At 36.7% G+C, this 22,819-nt stretch overlaps 1 long non-coding RNA gene and 1 other non-coding gene across 2 annotated transcripts; both read left to right on the top strand.

Annotated features, from left to right (window-relative positions):
- Positions 1–885: 885 nt before the first annotated feature.
- LOC103285492 (uncharacterized) lies at positions 886–6,736 on the top strand. Its single transcript, XR_008556513.1, has 5 exons — positions 886–923; positions 3,317–3,370; positions 4,367–4,420; positions 5,082–5,129; positions 6,675–6,736. It is a non-coding gene; the product is annotated as an uncharacterized LOC103285492 (transcript).
- A 4,862-nt stretch (positions 6,737–11,598) lies between these two features.
- On the top strand, positions 11,599–13,638 carry LOC129149658 (uncharacterized). The gene is made up of 3 exons (XR_008556512.1): positions 11,599–11,638; positions 12,287–12,395; positions 13,280–13,638. It is a non-coding gene; the product is annotated as an uncharacterized LOC129149658 (long non-coding RNA).
- The last annotated feature ends 9,181 nt before the right edge of the window (positions 13,639–22,819 follow it).

Raw genomic sequence — 22,819 nt, 5'->3', positions numbered from 1 at the left:
AAGTGGTGGAACCAATGAGGGTGAAATGAAAATAGGTAAGCACTGGAAGTCAGGTAATTATTTTTCTCTTCATCTTAAAGTAAATTACATTGGCTATAACAAACTTAGTGGAAATACTACTCTCCTTAAATCTCTCTTCAAGTACAAATTGTCAGTATGTTAGTACTTTATACCATCTAAGTTGCCCTTTTCTTTGTATATTTGTAGTAAAATGGCATAATAGAAACTATACGTGATGTATCACTTAAGGCAAGGAAGTGCTGATGTAATCCTCTTAGTTCCTTAAGAAACCCATTAATTTGTTCAAAATTAAACCCTACTTTTAAGCCAAAGGGAATTCACAAATTGATTCTCTCCTCTTGTGATTTCAGTTACCACTGAGGTCACTACTGGCACCATTGCACCTGGGAGTCCCAACACAAGTGAGTGATGAAAAAGTTGAAGAGCCATATGATCTTTAGAGACCTGGTATCTGCCATAGGAATTTTATATAAAGTAATACTGTTACAGATGTTTTTAAATTTCTGTATCCCCTGCCACTCTCTCCTATTTCTTCTCAGAGACTACAACTTTTACAGAAGTTGAAGCTACCACTGGAGTTGGAATGGTAACTGGTAAGTGGTTTGCTCTTTCAGCCTTTTGGGTTCTCAATAATTTTCTGTTTGAGTTTGTGGTAGATGATAAATGAGTAAGAAGATAGCTGAGATAGGGTTTTGTATTCTATTTGAAGAAACAATATGTCAGATCAATAACACTTGGACCTTGTTCTTCAGACTTATTTTTTTCCATATACCAGCCTTTTAGATGTGATTTTATGAAGCTAAGAATGATGTATTACTTTCAATCTTTTATTTATCTTGCCTTTGCAGGTACTACTTCAGGGTCTGCTGGAGTTTCCAGGAGCCCAGGGAATTCCAGTCCTGGTTAGTAGACATGTTTAATTCATACTTCTTAGGCTTTTCTTGCATATAAAATCCATTCTCACCCTGAATGGATGGCTCAATTGGTTGGAGCATTGTCCCATACAACAAAAAGATTGTGGGTATGATTCCTGGTCAGGGCACATACCTAGGTTGTGGGTTTGATGCCCAGTTGGGATGTGCATGGGAGGCAACAATTGATGTTTCTCTCTCATATCAATGTTTTTCTCTCTTTCTCTCTCAATTCAATAAAAATATATTTTCAGGTGAGGGTAAAAAGAAATTCTCATGCGTTTATCCTCAAGACTAAGGTCCCAACAAATTGAAAAAAAAAAAGATTTTTTAATTTGTACTTCCTCCCTGCCCCAACACAAGAGAGTAAGGGTGGAGTTATGTCATCCAGTTTGAGATTGTTAAAGTGAGACATGATTAGAGACTGAAAAAGGCAGTAATGTGGGGAAATAGAGGGCAGATGAATGAGCAATGTGCTGACAAATTAGAATCAATTAGAGCAAGCTTGTCAAACTCAAAGGCTAACAAGGGACAAATAAATGAGGCATGAGGCCTGTGGGCCACAAGTTTGACATGCTTGTAGAGTGTGGTGTTTGGAGACGAAAAAGAGGAAGAAGTTTAGATGGGTTCTAGTACATGGTTTGGTTGTCTGGGTGGGTGGAAAATAGTGCCATCCACAAAATTTGGGAATATACTGGAGGAAGAAAAAAAAAAGATAACTGATAGAAATTATACTAAAGTTAAATTTGAGTTTCAATTTAAAATGCTCTGAAGTATCCAGGCTATATGCTCAGCAGGAATGAGAAGCACAACTAGAGTGCAGAAGAGAGGCCTGCACTGGAGATAGAGATTTTTCAGTCATTTGCTTACAAATGAGATTTAAAACTGTGAGTTTATTTAGGATGAACACACAGAGTGAGATGAGAAGACAAAAATTAAAACATGATTCCTTGGGCATTAAGGGGTAGTCAAATGCAAAGGAGCCTTAAAAGAGAAAGAATTTGGGCTTAATAATTTATTTGGATTAAGTCAAACCCATAAGACAGAGTGTTGGGGTTCTGGGATGTGACCCAGAAAACTGTACTGGTTCTAAATTGGGGGATTCAGAATCTCAAATCATATGGGATCAACCAGAATTTTCAGGGGACATGTGTGCTTTTAAATAAGATTTGTTTTCCCTTCTAATTTTAAAGTTTAGAAGCAATTAATTATTTTTTAGTTTGTTTGTTTCCTTCAATTGGAGAACAAGAGAGATAAATCACTGGAAGAAAATCATGTGACTATAAGACAAACATTCCCTAATTTAGTATTTAGATTCCAGATGATTCTAGATCTAGAGAAATAAAATCTGTGAGGAAATTAGGACTTTTCCTCCCATATTTTTTTTTAACATGCAAGCATTAGAAAGTGCATTGAACGATATGCATGCTTAATATTTGGTGCAAGAAAAGTTGTTAAACTACTTTCTATTACTTAAGAGAAACAGGAACACTTGTCAATATCACACTCTTCTAAGGGCGATAAAACCTTTGTAAGGCTCACCCTTCCCTTTTATTACAGGTGCCTCTGGGATAGCCTCTAGAATCTAATTACTGAATTAGGGAATGTTTGTCTCACAGTCACATGATTTTCTTCCAGTGACTTACCTTTCTTGTTCTCCAATGGAAGGAAATAAACACATTAAAAAACTTTTTTTTTAATTGCTTCTAAACTTGTGATTAAGGATTAGGCATCTCAATCAAGGCCTTAGTTTACAAATTTACTAGCAGGCAAATAAATATTTAGTAATTGGTTCTAAGTAGCTAAGCCTAAAAAAGTAAGAGCCCTTCTCTGGAATTGATTGTCTATTGTAGCATCAACACATCAGTCCTGACCCCATTCTTGTTTGCCTTTCTTAGGGGCTACCACTGGAGTTGGAATGCAAACAGGAAAGTGTCAGTGGTTCAAATCTGTTGCTTGCTCATTAATGACTTTCTTGCCTTTGACTCAACATAGGGGATTATTGAGGATAAAGATAAAGGCCCAGGAAATAGAGCAGACTCTCATTAGGAATGTACTTTTCCAGCCATCTAAACTTATCTTTTGCTCCGAATTTCTGAGCTCAGACCAGAGCTCTCAGGTAAGTTTGTAAAGGTGAACATGGGCACCTGCTAAACAGAGGAGTAAAGGTTAAAGTTCAGCCAATATCCCTACAACAAGGTGTAAATCCATGAGGCCTTATCTGCCAAAAGGGATGTTTATTGTAATTCACAACAGTACCCTCAGGACTAGCTGCAGCATTGGCCCAGACTTTCATCTGATTTACTTTCTCTCTTGCTGTTGATCTTTGAAAATAGTCATAAGACGTGCATCTGAAATGAAGTATTTTTCATTTGCCTTTGTAGCTACTACTGTGGTATCAAGTGGAAATACTGGTGGTCCAGAAAATTCCAGCCCAGGTAATAGAAATGACTGACTCAAATAAAGTTTACGTGCTAAACATTCTTCTCCCTTAACACCCAAGTGTTTCAGATATCCAATATTTATCTCTTTGAATGAGTATCCAACTTAAACTTTAAAAGAAAAATTGTTCCAGATGGACTTAAGTAGGCAAGAAATAATTTTATATAAGATTATTGCAATAGGAGTCAAGACCACTGCAATAAGGGTGAGATTTTTGAACTCAACTCTGCTGAAACAAAAGACAGGAGAGTTTTTTAAGTGCTGGGATGAAATGATGGAAAAGTACTGGAGGGCAGGCCATTAGGGGAGAGGTTGGTCTGATTAGGCCATCAATGGTTGCTAATTGGTACTTTTAGAATGAAAGTAGGTCTCCTACCTTCCCATAGAGACAGGGAGATATGGGTGCTATTATTCTTGATGATTACATGTCAAGGGGGTAGCTCTCAAGTCTTTGAAAACGATTCCAGGATTTTAAAACTGGCCAGAGCTGGAGGAATATTTGCATCTCAGAGAGTCAGAGAACTAACTTACAATTGCAAGTTTCTTAAAATAAAGGCTCTAAGAAAAGGAGTCCAGGGACCTAGAGTCAGGAAGAAGCATGCCTGAAGTTTAATCAGACTGAGGGAAATGTTAAGGCCATCTTGATAAACAGAGATGTTTCTCAGTTTCTCTCACTCTATTATAACTTCTGTCCCCCCAAAACTGTTACAGGATAACCAAGTTATAGGAAATAAAACAGTCAAGTGTGGGAAAAGTTTTTGTCATTTAGAGAAGGAGACTCAAAAGTGAAATTTACCAGGATCATAGGAAAATATTCATTTCTGTGAGCAAGGAGCTGCTGAGATAGAAACCTCATGGTTCAATTGCAGAAGCCTTAGTGTATGCATGAGAACATTCCAAGTGCTTTGAGACTTTGTTCCATGTAAAGATGTCTTGGGACATGCTCTTTTGAGACCAGAAAAAGCTCATTGCTCTTTTGCTTCTCGTTTTAGGTACCTCCCAGGAAGCATCTGAAACGACCATTGCTTCTGGAATTTCTACCACGGGTAAGCCAAATAATAATAAATAAACTTTGCTTGGTGGTGTCTCAGAAGACAGGATAGGTTACCAGAAGTTAAACTCTATCTTCTCCAGTCCACTGTATGCACCATGTTTGTTCCTCCTTTAGTTGTCACTGCTTCCACAAGAGTCTGGAACTGGAATGCAACCTTATGAATGCTGGCAATACATACTCGTTGATGACCAGTGTGCCTGTGATTACATATAAGGAGTTGAGTTTGGGGGAGAGGAATGGTGGAAAAGAAAAAGGGAGAGAGGCCAGGAAGTTATGCTAAATTTCCTTTTGGAATATGACTTTGAAGCTCAACTAGGTGTGTTTTTTTTCCTAGGACATTTTTTTGGTTAGGCTTCTATCAGAATTCCTCTCCTGAAGACATAGTTATAAAGCTCTTGGTTTGAAATCTCTGAGTATGAGATTATGAAATGTGCTATTGCTGTCAAATGGGATAATAACAAACCCCAAAGTGTCCTAGCCAGATTAAATGAAATTACCCAAATGTACTGGAATAAACTGTCTATTCTACACAAAGTTTTCCTTGAGCATGAATTTGTGTGATCATTTGTACACTCATATACGCAGAGGCTTGATGTACATACATGCTATTCTGATAAATAAAATGACAATGCCATCCTCTTATTTCCCCTCAGAAACCACTACAGTAGCAACAGGAGATCAAGAAATTGAAAATAAAGAAGGTCAGTATGGGAAAAATTCTAATTTCCTTATTATTCATTCAACTAACATTTCTTTAATACCTTATATGTGTTAGAATCTATAGCAAACACTAATGGCAAGAATATAAATAAAATATAGCCCTTGCCATTTTATTACTCTGTGTGTGTGTAGGGGGGAGGGGTGAATAGGGGGGATATTATTATGGGCACCAAAACTATCTTTACAGTGTGCTTAATGCTAACCCATAAACATGTACAATTATGGTCCCAGGGGTACAGTGAGTGGAAAGTGTTAATACACATCTATTGGTTGGTACTGTTGAGTGAAGGGATCACAGGGGATATGCTTGAGTTTAATATTGGCTAGAGTGAGAAGGGAATTCTACCCTCACTCTGCCCTTGAGAAGACAGAGACAAGAAATAGCATGAGTGAATTCAAGAGTCAACCAGATATTGGTGATGACTGTGTGAAGATCAGGGAAGAAATGATATTGAAAAGGTAAGTAGAGGAAAGTTCATGAAGGACCTTATTTCCAAACTTAAACAAGACTTTAATCCTTACACTAAATGGGATCTCTATTAGACTTTTATTAAGAGAATAATATAATCAGAGAGGTGTTTTAGAGAAATTACTCTGATAACAAGGTGGAGATTAGGAAATTGTTCTTTATGTTTTTTTCTTATGAATATCTTCAATGAACTCTTGGAATTCTGGTTCAGGGAAGATTTTTCTGCTGTATTTATGCCCCATAGATCATTACTCTCTCCTGCTGCTGGTTTCTGTTAACCTGCCAAACTTTTTAGTTTGGAATTAGCGTAGCCTCCCTCAATAAAGAGAGGCATTTGATTCCCCCAAACTCCCACATGTTTAATTTCCTTTCTGTTTTTCTGTACCTATTATTTGTTGGTATCTCTCTACCTAAACATGCAGAAATTTTAAATTCCTCTCAAATATTCTCTTGCTTCTAGGCCAGATTTTTTACCTGGTAGGTAGAATAAAAGTATTACTCTGATTATTAATTGTTTGAAAATAGAATTTTAATTTATCAGTAAATTGTTGGGTTGACTAAAACAAGTGATGTGCAAAGCCTCAGAAAGAAACATATGACCAGTTTAAAGTATTTGGTTAGGGTAGAGATAGAGCAAGATTGAAGTAGTTCAAGAAGACAAAAAGAAGATTAAAGTTCTTAAAGGATTAAATAAGTTGGTAACTAAAAATACACTTCTCAGATATATGAATTATTCTTTTTCTTTTTTGATTATGTATTTTATTGTCATATTCATCAGAATTGTCTTCCAAGAAAATTTTGAAGAGAAGTTTACCTTTATGATTTATCATTTCTCCTTTAGATTCTCATATGTCCTGCCGTTAAAATTTGCCACCCAAAGGAAATACTCTCTAATGGTGGAATTTCAAATGCCTCAAGGAGCAGAAAGGGAAAATAGGAATGTGTCTGTTTGTAGGCTAGCAATGTAGCCAATTACTTTCAGTAATGAGATAACTATTTACCACGAAACTGTTCTAAGGACTTTAGGGACTAATCTGAGCTGTTTGCTTTTACACAGGCTGTCCAGCACCACTCCCACCACCTCCAGGTAAGAATACCTGCACTTGAAAAGCAATCATTCTGCATTAATGTTTCTTATAAATCAAATTTCAGAGGTCGTGCCAATAAAAGGCCACCAGCTTTGAAGATGTTATAAAATAAGAAAACTTAAAGTGGATGAATTTAGCTTTTATTCACCAAATAAATAATGAATAGTGGTTTGTTTTCCCCACACACACAAGCTAATGAAACAAAACCAAATAAATGTTATCAAAATAGAGTTTACCTACAATATGAAATATATCATGTAATTATATATCTTGATTAACATATGCCACTTGGTAGTTTCTTTTAAACTAGATAATTCCAGCTTTTTTGAGGGCTGAATTGTAGTGAGAAAAATTAATGTTAAATAGAGTTCAATAATTTCAGAAGGCTTTGAGTTGCTACTATTCTCAAGCCAAAGTGATGTTTTTGTAGAATGGCAAAAGTTACCAAAAAATAAAAATAAAAAATAAATAAATAAAATAAAATCATTCCCGACCTTAGCATATAATGGGAAATGGGAGGTTTTTAAAGAAATATAGACAATTTTTATATATGGCTGAGAACAAATTTTACAGTAAAAAATGTGAAATATGTAACAGAATTGTAATTTTAGAACAATATATACACTAGTCCAGGGTATATGAATGAAAGAAGTAAGACAAGGTTGAGAAGGTAGATTGCAGCAAACATCAAAACAAGAATGCTAAAATGAATAATCTTTTAGAAGATTATATGGGGATGTCAAAAGTTTTTAATCAAAGAAATGGTGAGATGAAAATTAAGCTTTAGGAAAATTATCCTAACTACTGTATAGAAAATTCATTGGATCAGGAAGATACCTGAATCAGAGTAACCCCTAAAAAAGCCCGAATGTGCTACATCAGTGATAATAAGATCCCAGAGTATTATATGACAAGTAGAACCAGGAACAGAAGGGATTCAAATGAAGATGAAGATACAAGATTTTGCAGTAGGTTGGATATCAAGTGACAGGAAGGAATCAAAATGACTCCTAAGTTTTAAGCGTAAATGGTTGGAAGAATAATTTGGCCATTAATAGGAGGAAGCCAGTTTAGATGAGAAACTGTTTTAGGGGCAACATAATAAATCTGTTTTGTGCACATTGAGTTTAAGGTTCTTACAGATTGGCCAGCATGCTATTTATTAGACTGATGATATCTGGGTCCATCTCACACATGACGTCTGGACTGGAGCTAGACATTTGAGAGTCATCTACTTAATGTTACAGTGGACACTGTGGAGAGAGAGGAGGGTACCAGGGCAAAGACTAAAGAAAGAGCTGATAGAGGAATTTCAGAGTGTTGAATCTGAAAGAAGAAATTTTCAAGATGAGAGTTACAAGTGTTAGCTATTGCTAACTTAAAAAACTGAGAAGGCCCTTGAAACTGGTAATTATAAAGTCTTAGTGACTTCTAGGATTATGGAGGCAGAAGTCAAACTAAAACAGGAAGCAAAACAGTAGCCATAAAGTTTATTGACCACTGCCAAGAGACATTTAGAATTCTCATTTCCTGGGGCTTCTAAACATAGAAAAGATATGCTTGTTAGGGACAATTTGCTCAAAGTAGGCAGATATGATTTTTCCACTTAAAGGCACCATAACCCTCCATAATTCTGTGTCTCTGAAATCGTAGTGCTAATTACAGTATTGGCCACCTGATGGTTATCTACAAGTAACAGATGGTTATATTTTGCCAAATTTAATTAGCATTTATCATTTCATGTTAACAGTTTGCCATGGTCCACTGGGAGAAGAGAAATCAGTAAGTACATAGTTCTTCTCTACTTTAATCCAAATTTGCTGTCATTCCTGTCTTGAAGTAAAAGTCTAAACTTGGATCGTTTCTGTAGCCTGGAGATACGTGGACTGCGAATTGCCACAAATGCACCTGCACCGATGCTAATGCGGTGGACTGTAAACCCAAGGAGTGCCCTTCTCCCCCCACATGCAAAACTGAAGAGAGGCTTGTGAAGTTCAAAGACAATGACACCTGCTGTGAAATTGGATACTGTGGTGTGTATTCCCAACACCTTATTTGGATTGAATTGAATAGTTGTTTACCTACACATCCAAGAGGTATTTATTGAGCTACTAATACGTGTCAAACACTATGCAGTATAGGTGTAATAAATAAAACAGAGTCAGTAGTCGCCCTCTTAAAAATTTACTATCTTTGTAACGGGGGAAACCCAGAAGTAACAGCTATGAATATAAGCAGCATATTAAAGAGGCATGATGATGTTATGGGAAGAACAGTATGATTGGCTGAGAAATGCAATCTCATTTACAATTTCTGTCTTATAAATAAAAAATAATTATAATGTTTACTTTAGGGTAAAATAATATATTTGTTTTTCAGAACCAAGAACATGTTTATTTAACAATACCGACTATGAGGTAAGGTCGTTTTCTACTTCACCCTATTTTTATCAATATAATTACGGATAAATGCAGCCTCTTTCAGCTTATGACATGAAAATGTCATAGTCAACTATGGGGCAGAATTTTCGCCCTATATTCAGTTTTCAAAGGAAATGTCAAATGTAACACTCAGCGTGGCTCCCTTCACAGGGAGAAAATATACTTGATCATTAACTAACTAGCACTGGAGCTTCTGAATAATATTTCCCCTGGGGCTTGCCAGATGGAGAAGACACACTTTGTAACATTCGAATCAATGAACAGAGTTAAACTGTAATTATAACCAGGAAGATCAGATGGCCCAACTGTCACAGATCAAATAAGAAAACCCCAAAGACTAGAACCCCATTATGTGCATATAGCAATACAGGGGTGGGTTTTGACAACTGATTTGGCATTTTGGAAAGTAATTTAACTTCTTGGAAAATGTACCAGGAAGCCATAAAAACCAGATGATTCTCAAAATGACTTTAATACATTTTAACTGGTAATACTAAATATTAAAAAACCTGAAATAAAGTATATGTGGTATGTTAGAAAATACATAGAAACAAAGCCCACGAGAGTTTTAATTTGGTAACTTATTTATCACACTCAATTTTTAGTTTCTTAATTTTTAGTTTCCAAGGGTGACCTGACTTAAGAATTTATGATAGTTTTTAAACTTAAAATATGATAATGTTTAAAGAACAAAGGAAACATTTTACTTCTATGCATTTATATGCAAAATAATTGAAGTAACAAAATTCTAGTTCACCAGAAAGTTTATTTTGTGGTTTTAGGCCCTGAAAGAAATGCAATTTCCCAAACTGGTGTTTGAATTTTTAGCATAAATTCATTATAAAGCAATCTAGAGAGCTTTAAAAGTATATGACCTGAACCTGCATACGTTTGTTAACCAGTGTCATCCCAATAAATTCAATAAAAAGAAAATACTATAGAAACACAAGCAAAGATAGAAGATGTTACTTGTCATTTGTGATAAACCTATTTTATGCCCTTTCCCACCCATTTGGATTTCCTATTTGTCTCCCCTTACACTTAGAGCATAAAAACTAGTCAATTGACTGTTACAAATAAAATAATCTTTCTTGAAAACACTTACAAACTACAACAGAGTAACTGTATGCAGACCTTAATTTGAGAACCTTGACACATTCTGTGCTCTCAATGATAAACTTTGACTCATGGAAGGAGAAGGCCTTCAATCCACCTTTTCTTAAATATTAACCTAATGGCTGACATGCCTCTGGAAATTCACTAACCATCACAAATTTCGATGTTTTTATACAGGTTTTATTATCGACAGCAAAAAGAAATCAAGGTGAATAATTACTTTGTTCTCTCCCCATTCCCACCCCCCAGATTGGTGCTTCGTTTGATGACCCCAATAACCCATGCCTCTCCTACTCCTGCGACAAAACCGGTTTCCGGGCAGTGGTCCAAGACTGCCCCAAGCAGACCTGGTGTGCAGAAGTAAGTCATCTTCTCAAGTAGTAAAACAACAAGGTTCACTTCTCATGTCCGATACAAACACAACCTGTCTTCTTCCTCATTGGGAAAAGTTTATGTCTGGCCAACAGGCCTCTTATAGATTTCATTCCAGATTTCTCATCCACCTTTTACTGTCATGTGTATTTTTCATATCAAAGATATATTTCCAGGCTCTCTAAAATTTAATCTAGTGCTATTCTAGAAGTTAGTTGCTGTGGAAAGCATATTGTTATTTTTAAGCAAACAACAACAACAAAAAAACCTAGTTTGTTTTCAAGGTTTATAGAGTCAGGTTAATCATTTTCTATAAAAATACAAAAATTTCATGTAACATCATATACGTGTACTGTTCAGAGTTTTCTTAGTGCCACAGTCTTTATTTTTATGGAGCCCAAATGTGGTGAGGATTTTGAGTTAATGAAGACTTAAATGTAAGTTATTAAGAAAGGTTTAAGCTTAACTTATTTTTCTTTCTGAAGATACAGTATAATTGATAATATAGTTCAAAGCTTTATTTTAGAACTCTAATATTGGACTTCAACATTTATTGCATTTTTATTCTGAGACATTGATAGGCTAAAGGGTATAATAATGTGTGAGGTAAAAATTCCTGCCTGTGAGAAACTTAGTGTCTGGTAGTAATATCACTGTTAAAGTATTTTCAATTATAATAACTAAGGAGTGATTTTTTATTCCTTTGCATTTTATTTTAAAGAAAATTTCATTGAAGTATTATTTTTCCCTTTCAACCCACGGTTGCAAAAATTAATGTGAATACTCAGTCTCATTTTTATTACTACTCTCTCCCATCCACACTCTCTGAATATGAGCCTGGCATGTTCACCTGTTCCATTTTCTCCCCTTGAAATAATATTTCAATAAGTTAAAAAATGTTATATTATTTATAGAAAAATACAGAAAAATTTCAGTCTTTTTTCTTTTTCTCTCACCCATATAGGCAGACCGAGTGTATGATTCAAAAAAATGTTGCTATAAATGTAAGTAAAATTAAGCTCCCCATGTAGAGGAAATATAAACTGTTGAAAAAAATTAGCTTCTTTAAACAAAATGGCAGGTCATTAAGAGAAAGTCTCATGTGTTTTTAACACAATAGGTATTCTAATCTATATGCATAAACTGACAATGGATATTTGCACATAATATACTAGAGTTACTTATTTGTGTTGGTTGTAGCATCCCTCCTAGTAAAAACTAGCAATGTTTACAAGGAAAAAAAATAATTTTCATGAAAATAAATTTAGCTTGCTCTCCGAACATCAGCAGATTTAGTTGTAAATTGATATATTAAATCATAAGGATGATCAGCAATGAGAAAATAAATAGATACCAAAAATAACCATGCCCCTCCAATCTTCCTTTCCCGCCCTCTTTACTTTACTCCTTCCTTCTCCCCTTCCTCTTTCTTCTTTCCTCTTCTCCTTCTCCTATGGTAGGAACAATAGCAATAACAATAAGATAACATTTATTGAGTATTAAACTGTTAACTGTGCTGAGTGCTGACATAGTTAATATCGTCAGTAAAATTGTGAAGTATTTATTATTCTTCTCTAATTATGGTTAAGAAAAACGGAGACTTAGCAATTGTTAATGTTAAACCTTTCTGACTCTCTGATCCATTTTTTAAGGTAATCCTAGTTGCAGATCTTCACTCGTCAATGTGACTGTTAAGTACAATGGTTGCAAGAAAAGAATTGAGATGGCAAGATGCGTAGGGGAATGCAAACAGACCATCAGGTGAGTTTTTCTTTGAACATGTACTGTGTGTTAATTTTGTAACATTATTAAGGCATGGAACTTTTAAAACAATATATGGGAAAAAATTAAGATTTTTATTGGTTGTTAGAGATAGAGGAAGGGAGAGGGAGAGAAGAAACATTGATGTGAAAGTGAAATATTGATTGGCTGCCTCCTACATGCCCCCTACCTGGGATTGAGCCCACAACCTGGGGGCATGTGCCCTGATCAGGAACTGAACTGGCAACCTTTTGGTGCAACCTTTTGATGACACCCAACCAACTGAGCCACACTGGCCTGGGCCATGGAAAACTTTTATATGCTAGCGAATGATCAGGATCTCAATATTTAAAATATTAGGATATGAGAATCCTAATAAGTGATGAATCATTTTGAAGTAGCTTTCTCTATATATCAAACATAATACATTATGGCAACTGTATTTATTTTCGTACAGTGATTACAGAGAGTACTTAAGTAATTACTCTTGCTAAAAGTGTATTTTTAAACTGTCACATGCATTTTAGATATAACATTTTACATTTTTTCCTTTATGTACACTTTCACATATAAATTAATTTATGGAGAATAATAATTGGGTGTTAAACTGCATATTTTAAAATCGGTTTTATTTTTTTGTACCATAATGCTCTAGTTATGAGATTATAAATCTCCATTTTGAATTTCTTTTCCTCTTTTTTTTTATCTTACTACCACTTATCACTGATCTACATCCGAAACATATAGCAATACAAGGTGTAGGGAAAAAATAAATTGGTTGGGAGGCTTGGCAAATGACTTAGATAATTAGAAGTTGAGCATTGATGTCAATTTATTTCCAAAGACATTCCAAAAATATTAATTACTGGATATTTTATTTTTAGGTACAATTATGACATCTTTCAGTTGGAAAATTCCTGCCTTTGCTGCCAAGAAGAAAACTACGAGTTCAGAGACATCATTCTTGACTGTCCTGGTGGCGGTACCTTGCCTTACAGATACAGGCACATCACAGAGTGTTCTTGCTCAAAAAAGTGCCATCAATCTGCATCCTCAGCGAGCAAGTAATGTTAACATTACTTTCCAAGTTGTAACAGGCCAGTGTTTATTTTACAAGTGTACAAATATCAGCACTCAGTTGAGAGAATAATGAAACATTTGTATCTCAATCCAAAAGTGAATTGTCATTATGAGGCACTTTATTTTTTGTTGCTGGGATCTGTAAAAATAAATACAATTTTGCAAGCAATTCGTGAGTACATGTATTTATTTTATAGCAATAAGAATTATTTTTTCTTTTAATATGCTTTATATCTCAAGATAAACAAATTCTTTGGGGTTCTTTAATTGCAGTGCCTAGCTGTAAATAGGTGGCTCTAACAATAGGAATTCTAAGGAGAAACTGAGTCAGATCATGGCTCGCCAGTATGCTCATGTTCTACTCTTCATCTGGTGAGGCCATTATCCTGTTTTGTTCTTTCCCTTTGGTTAAACTTACTGAAAATGTAGTCTTTGTTCTCTTTCCTTACTTCTCTATGCAAATTGCATCACCTCTTTCATTCTGCTACAACTCTCTCTGCTTCAGACACCAGTGGCCTCCTTATAATTCTTTCTATAGGGGCTGATATCATTTCCACTCTTCCTTGAATCCCTTTTCTTTCTTTTTTTTATTAATATATTTTTATTGATTTCAGAGAGGAAGGGATATATATATATATATATATATATATATATATATATATATATATATCCACCCATCACATCCATCAATGATGAGAATCATTAATCAGTTGCCTCCTACTGGGGATCGAGCCCTCAACCTGGGCATGTGCCCTTGACTGGACTTGAATCCAGGACCCTTTAGTCCACAGGTTGACGCTCTATCCGCTGAGCTAAACTAGCTTGGGCTTGAATCCTTTTTCTTATTTCGGTTACATCATTTTTAACTAATGCTCTACATTTTGTGGACACCTTTGTTACCATTGTAATTGGCTAGCTAGTAATCTACACTAATAAAGGAGTAAGATGCAAATTGACCATACCTTCATGACTGCCACCAGCCAATCAGGAGTGAGTATGCAAATTAACCCAACAAAGATGGCGGGTTAATTTGCACATGCAGGCGCCGAGCAGCCGGGGGCGGGGCAGGACACAGGCATTCCGCACTGCCCCAGTTGCTCTGGGCCTTTGGGCAGCGTGGGAAGGCGGAAAGGCGGCTCTGGGCTGGAGCAAAGGCGGTGCCAGCAGCCAGGGGAAGGAAGGCCCATTCTTGCACGAATCTTCATGCATCAGGCCTCTAGTATTATTATAAGAGGAGAGCAAAGGGGAGGCCACACATTATAAGCATGGTCATGTGGAAACTTCACCAGGAAGCTTCAAGTTTCACACTCCCTACAGGGAACCCCAGGTCCATTCCCTGCAGATCACTAGGACAGTGAAGTCAGGATGGCATAGGAAAGGTACTTGCTTGTCAGTCAAACCTGGGAACAAAGATTATTGGGTATGGGGTGAAGCCACTGCAGGCATGCAAAGTCTTGGAAGGGTAAAAATCCCTAAGACAAATAATTCTCTCTCTTGTTCCTCTTGCTTCGAACCTGCTTCCTTGCACTCACTTGTTCATGACCTATGCTAGCCCATCATGTGCCCTAGAAGCCACATGGCCCATGGCCATGTAAACCCCACATGCAATGGACTGCAGCTGGGAACAAGCCAGATGCTGGACTGGACTGTGCAAATATGGAGTGGAAGCTCTGGGCAGTGGTTTTGATCTTAGCTCGGCTGAAGACAATATGGGACTTTTTAAGGGAGGATGGATGGAGATGGGATCTTGGAAACCCAGGGGTTTCATTCCACAGAAATAAAGCTTTCTACAATACCTCATCCTCCCATGGGGCCTCAGGAAATTCTTATTCCCTTGGGACCCCAAGGAGCCCACTTCTATCAATAATAGACAGGAACACAGAGGATACCCCACAGATAACACCTTCACTTTTGCCAGTTCTTTAACTCTCAGTTCTCCAAAGTTGCATCCTATTCCTCTTTTCGTTCCTTAGAGGATTTCATCAACACAGGTAGATGTGTTTATACACTGAGGATTTCCAATCTATATGTCCAGTCCCAACCTCTTCTCTGAATGATAGACATTGATACAACTTGAAGAGAGGAGAGTGGAATTTATCAAATCAGAGAAGTGAAAGAAAAAAAAGAATGAAAAAAGGATTTATGTAACAACTAGAGGCCCGGTGCACAAAATTTGTGCACGTGGGGGGGATCCCTCAGCCCAACCTTCACCCTCTCCAATTCAGAAGCCATCAGGGGATGTCCTACTGATGGCTTAGGCCCACTCCCCTTGGTTCTCTGCTCTCTGCGGGGCCTGGCTGCTTCACCGCTGCCACTGCCATGTGAATGGAGCCGCCACGCCCTGATGTCCACTGTATGTCTGCTGGGCCTGGGGGCTCTGCTGCCTCTGTGGCAACGAAGCTCCCATGCCCCGCTGTCTGCTCTCTGTTTTCCAGGCCTGGGGGCTTCACCGCTGCCGTGCGAACAAAGCTGCCACACCTTGCTGTCTGCTCTCTATCTGCCGGGCCTAAGGACTGTGTCGCCACCTCCCCAGGAAGGAAGCCGCCATGCCCTGATGTATGCTCTGTGTCTGCCAGGCCTAGGGGCTTCACTGCTGCCACCGAACGAAGCTGCCATGCCCTGCTGTCCACTCTCTGTCAGCTGGGCCTGGGGGCTTCACCACTGCTGTGCAAATGAAGCCACCACACCCTGCTGTCTGATCTCTGTCTGCCGGGCCTAAGGGCTTCATTGCCACCACCCCGCAAAGCAAGCCACCATGCCCTGCTGTCCGCTCTCTGTCTGTCCAGTGGTGGGCGAGCAGATTCAGCCACACCGCTCACCCACCGTCCCCCGCCCCAGTGGGGCTGACAGGACTGGGGACTTCGGCGGGGCTGAGGGGACTGGGCGCCGCCATCTTGTGGCTATGGGTGCTGCCATCTTTGTGACTGTGTGATGGTTAATTTGCATATTACCCTTTTATTAGATAGGATGTCAAGAGGACCAATGTACACATTATAGGCATGCTGGAAAAAGAAGAGAGAGGGGAAGAGGCAGAAAGTTTATTCAATGAAAGAATGGCTGAAAACGTCCTCCATGTTAGGGGAGAAAAAACAGACATCCAGATCTGGGAATCCCAGAGATTTCCAAATAAGAGGATTGCAAAGAGATCCTGACTCAGACACATTATTAAAGTGTCAAAAATTAAGAGGAGAGAATCTTAAAAGCAGCAAGAGAAAAGTAACTTGCTTCTCTCTCTCTGCTATTTGCTAACAAATTTCTCCTCTTCTATCTATTGTCTGCCTTGACTTTCAAACACATTTTGGCTCATTTAGGTACTTTAGGATAGTAGCTAGATATCAATTTTTTTTATAGAAATTGATAAAGGGAAAGAATTGAACATTTATCCAGTCACTGCTATATATATATATATATATATATATATATATATATATATATATATCCACACACAAGATAACCGAATAGTTGATAAAATTTATTCTTTACAGAAACTAATACATATTGAAGAAATAATAAAATTCAAAAATAGCTATTTGTAATTACTAATAAAATAATAGGCAATGATAACCATTGCTTGCTTAAACCATTATGTAGAATACTGAGAGTGGTTTCATGAAGGCTGAAACCTCTTGGTCCTTTTTTTTTTTTTTCAATATTAATGTTACTAACAGTGAATAAACAGACATTATGATTGGTGATTTATAGCTAGAAATAGTATTGATTACAAACTATTCTTGCTGTATTGTAAAAAATCTAGAATTAGCAAAAGTAAACCACCAACTCAACAAATAGTATTTAGTAAGAGTTTATTATGCATATAAGAACAGTTTGTGAACTGAGAGCTTTCAAATTTAAAACTGATATGAAGCTCAGGGCATGATGTTATAGGATGGCTTATAGTGTAAATTAAGAAGTTGTGTAACCTTCGCAAGTATTGGCTATTATAATGGAGATTTTCAGATGGCAAAGGATTGTGTAAAAGTGATTGTTTCATACCATTTTTAAGAAGATGACTTAAGTTCCTTTTATAATTATCAGAAGCATTTACAAGAAATAAAGAAAGTTAAGTTTTACTTATGTTTATAAAATAAGCTAGAATTAGTTTTGCTTACATGACTTAAATTGTTTTGTCTGCTCAGAGGATTTCCAAGTGAGGTCTTCATTTTATATTTAATTTTAACAGTATTAAATCTGAATCCAATCTGGCATCTAAATCTAACAACCAATTATAAGAACATTAAGTAAATAGGTGAGGAGAATGTAAATATTATGAAGGAAATTATGGGCAAAAGCTGTACTTGTTTAAATATGTTATTCTGATGTTTAATAGAAACAAGTGCATCTCAAGAAAGAAAAGGAATGTTCATTTTATTTATGTCTCATTATAATTACTTCTTATTCTTTCATTCATTTATTCAATACATTTTATCTGAGCATCTACTATGTGCCCTGCTCTGTAAATATGTCATGAAAATATTCTTGCATTGAAGAATGGTTACAAGATGTAATCACAAAGGAAATAAAATGGGACATGAACTATGGCACCATGGCCCAGCAGGAGTGGCTCAGCTGGTGAAGCAGCATCCTGTGCACCAAAAGGTTTCCTATTTGATTCTGATCAGAGCACATACATACCTGGGTCTTAGGTTTGATCTCTAGTCGGGGCACCTGCGGAAGGCAATTGGTCAATGTTTCTCTATTTCTCTCTCACATCAATGTTTCTCTCTACCTCCCCCCCTTCCTCTCTCTAAACATGTTCTCAGGTGATGATTAAAAAAACATACATACATACATACATACATACAGCACCATGGGAGGCCTCTCTGAGGTGATGAGACGTGAAAGATGAGAAAGTGCTGGCTATACAAATAGCACGAAGAGCATTATAGGCAGAAGAAGCAACATAAGTGAAACTTGGTATGTTCAAAAAACTAAAAATAACTTGTGTTGCATAATTTACTGAGACAGTGTGTCCTGGGATGAGGCCAGAGTGCAGGCAGGTCCCAAATGTATAAGGTCTTATAGGTCAAGGTATGGCTTATGTAGTTTATTCTAATTCTAATTTTATTTATTTATTTATTTATTTATTTATTTATTTATTTATTTGAACTTGGCTGCTATGTGGAGAATTTATTTCAATAGTCAAACTGAGAATTGGAAAAAAGGAAAAGAGAAGAAACATTTAAATGCTAAACCTAGTATTTATATATTATGCATTCATAGGGAAGAAAATCACGGCAGATATAGCCTTTGGTTTACAGACATGTGTTTTTCAAATTGTTACTCAATAAAGTGTTCCTGAATTCAGATTGCAACTGAATTATGGTTGCTTGTAGATAAATATGTAAACTACAAAATATTCAAATATCTTTATGTCTTCTCTAAACTCCCAATTTGCATGTATTCATCTTTAAGTCAGCAATGCAACTGATGAATAGGTCATTCTTCAACCAGACTCAATCTGTATGGACTAGTTATGATCTCTGCTGTGGAGAAATGTGGAATAAGGCAGTGGGCATAAATTCTGACATCCTCTCCCCAAGGAAAGTTATTATAAAATGTCTATAACTAAAACCAACATCTTTAGATGTCCCTAGTTCTATATTTCTATGAATTATTTTATTGTCTGACCTGAGCCAATTATGATACAACATACTGACAAGATTGTTTCATATCTTATGCTGAAAATTGGACTAGAATTCATTTTCTAAGTTAGACTGATTTAGAAAGGAGAAAATATTTGCATAATAAAAATGGTTAAAATAACACTCAGAAGCATTTTGTTAAGGAGGCTGGATTTGAATGGCTAAGTGAACATATGTTAATAAGAGACTCTCGTGTAAAGCAGGATCCAAGTCCATCCCAAATCTCAACTTTGATTAGTAATCAAACTCAGTGATATGGACAATCAAAACAGGACAGGAGGAATTCATTCTTTGTCAGGGTAATACAACAGTTATTACTTCCCAGTGTCTTTACTTAAACTTATATATTTTTAATCTTCAAATAGAGACATTTAAAAGAATTAACCAAATATAGGAAAACAAGTCCTTTCTTTATGACATTCAGCTTTATAAAAGGACAAAAGACCAGCAAATGTACATTTGAAGGACTTTAAAACTATTTTATTTACTGCCTGGACAAGCTAAAAAAATCTCTAGAGCGAGAGTGTGGTAGGTTAATTTATTTCACACTGGTCCAGCAAGTAATGTATGCAATATTACTGAGAGCTTTGTCTATTGACATAGCAGGGCAAAGAGGACTTTCCCTGTGGTTTATACCTTCAGAACTTTTTCAATATTCTCTGAATCATTTGATGTGTATTTCTGCAGAGGTTCTTCTCTCTTATTACCAGCAACTTATTTTGTTATTAAAAACTAACAGAACGTAGACACTAATAGCAAATTAGCAAGCACTAGTGGTGATTTATAATTCAGGGTCAAATTTCGCCACAATAGTAGCATAGAAAGAAAGTACATTTCTCATGTTAAGTGCAGAATTAGTAGGCTGTTCTCATAAATCACATGCAAATAGTTGAAGAATTAATGTAAGCTATGTTAATGATTTGCCTCTCAATGTTAAATTTCCCACCATCTTTTGTTCTTTTTAATGCAAATTTATTAACCTATTTTTTTTTTATTTTTTTTTTGGTGCATGCCTTTTCCTGAAGAGTTACTTTATGCTAGGTATTTTTCTCTAGTCACAATATGTGAAGGATTAGATTAGTACTTTCTTTTTTAGTCTTTTTCTACCTATTTTCTAGTTACCCTGAATAATCATAGTGAAGCACTTACATTTTCTTCAACATACCCTTCTATGTCATCTCTCTGCCATCATCATTTATTTTTTTCTTTCTTACTTTGTCCATGTGAGGAATACTAACTCACCTACCATTGCCTGCTGACTCACAATCCCTTCTGATGAGAATGCATAAGTCTGGAAAAGAAAATTCCATATATCTAAAGACCCTGCTCCATCTGGACATAGATGACTGTATCAGGATTGGTGATGAATACAACTAGCATTGAGTGGATTCTCTTTCCTAGGAATTTGAATGTGGTTTACTGCGAGATTGTACAAATCAGCTGTAGACTGTGCAAAACATACCTAGAGGGGCAAAACTTGTGGTGGTCATAGGAATGAAAATTGCCCTGGCAGGTTTGGCTCAGTGGCTAGAGTATCGCTCTGCAGACTGAAGGGTCCTATGTTTGATTTCAGTCAAGGGCACATGCCTGGGTCTCTGGCTCAATCCCCAGGAGGGGGCATGCAGTAGGCAGCTGATCAATGATTCTCTCTTATTGTTTCTATCTCTCTCTCCCTTTGCCTTCCTCTCTGAAATCAATAAAAATATATATTAAAAAAGTGAATATAATTGGTACCAGCGAGACAGTCACATGAAAAGGGAAATAGTGGTAAAGCAGAAACTAAGAATCTTGAGGAAGAGAAGTGAGAATGTAACCCATCTTACCATTCTTTTAACATTGTTTCTATAAATGATGACCTGTTAACTAATGTGTGATTGCAGCTAGCTTGTTTGCTTAAGAGTTTGAGGAACTAACTTCAAAAGAAGCAGACTCTATCCTTCAGATATTTGGCTCCGGGAGATTTGCTGACCTACACTCAGTTATCTGAACTATTTTGGCTTTCATGTAGAACTCTCAATGCAGGACTCTCAAACTTCTCCCCCCCCCCCCACCCCCCCGCCGCCACTTTTTAAAATTTTGCTTCCTCCTTCCTCCCTACAAAAACCCCTGTGCATGTGCAAATGTTAAGATGGCTTTTGTGATGATAGTGCCTCATCTTCTCAGACTTCCGGCTCTTGAATAAATTGATTTTCCTCCCGCCAGCCCCTGTCTCTCTGTTACTAGCTCTGGAGTAGCAGGCAGCCAAACCTGAGTACAGTATCAAGAAGACTGCAAAAAAGCAAAATTGAGAAACATATTGTTCTAGAGAAAGCCAGAGAGAGAACAAATAAGTAAATGTGCCATTCTTAAGAAGCCAAGCTGGCTTTTTTGTTTTGTTTTGTTGTTTTTCTGCAGAGAGAGAAAGAAAGATTGATTTTCTTCCATATTTTTTACTGACTTCGTTTTCAACTTGAGCTACTTGGACTGGTTTCTGTACTTCTTACCCAGAAGTTGTTTTCATTTTAAATTTTTTTGTGGTGAGAACAACTCTACATGAGATCTACCCTCTTAACAAAATTTTAAGTGTACAATACAGCATTGTTGACTATAGACACAATGTTGTTCAATGGATCGCCAGGACTTATTCAACTTGCTTAACTGAAACTTTATGCCCATTGATTGGTTTTGATTAGCACACCATCTTTCTATATTAACTCAACTCTACCCTTCTCGCTCCACAGCCATGTCTCCGCAGATCTCCTCTTCCTTTCCTCTGGCAGAAGGTCCTTCTGCGCTCAGATGCCTCAGATGTCCTGCACAGGCTTCTTTCACACCCACTAACCTTTGCTGGATGCACTGCTACCTGTCTCCCCCATGTCAGATGGTAAGCTTCTTAAGACTTGGATTATGCCCTAACTGGTTTGGTTCAGTGGATAGACTGAAAGGTCCCAGGTTTGATTCTGGTCAGGGGCATATACCTTGGCTGCGGGCACATCCCCAGTAGGAGGTGTGCAGGAGGCAGCTGATCGATGTTTCTCTCTCATCAATGTTTCTAACTCTCTACCCTTCTCCCTTCCTCTCTGTAAAAAAAATCAGTAAAATATATTAAAAAAAAGAATTGGATTATTATTATTATTATTATTATTTGAGATTGTATCCCTGGCACCTAATACTGTGTCAAGCACATAATTAGGTGTTTGGTAAATATTTATACAATAAATAAGTTAAAGAATGGATTTTTATTTTATTAAAAAACAAAATATTGAATACAGTAAATATAATAAAATGAGTAAATATGATAAAATAAAAATTCGAACTGTATATTCCCTTAACGTTATTTTCTTATTATTCCTTTTTTTCCTTCTTGAAGTTCTAGACTGTACCAGTGTTTTCCAAATTTTAGCCTATAAATAGGTTTTTGCTTGGTTGCCTAATAATCAGACTGACAAAAATTCAAATGGAGTGGAACTGCAGTAGGGGCTGCACACTTGCATTTTTAAGCATGATTGGGGACTCATGTTTTCAGATACTAGGACTTCAGAATGCTTCTACCATAGAAAATACACTTTTCCCAAGAGTAAAAAACTTCAAATGGCCACGACCCACAAATCCTCTCTAGTTCTCACCTTGCCAGTGCTACTTTTCATCACCTGCCTCTGTTACCTCTATCCATGTATGGCTCTCCTCGTTCCAGTGGCTTGGAGGTTGCTCTGTTTTCACACT

The sequence above is a fragment of the Eptesicus fuscus genome, chromosome 7 (genome assembly GCF_027574615.1).
Source record: "Eptesicus fuscus isolate TK198812 chromosome 7, DD_ASM_mEF_20220401, whole genome shotgun sequence".
In the NCBI taxonomy this organism is placed as follows: Eukaryota; Metazoa; Chordata; class Mammalia; order Chiroptera; family Vespertilionidae; genus Eptesicus; species Eptesicus fuscus.
Note: the sequence above shows the minus strand (reverse complement) of the source record. Positions and strands in the feature narration are given on the sequence as shown.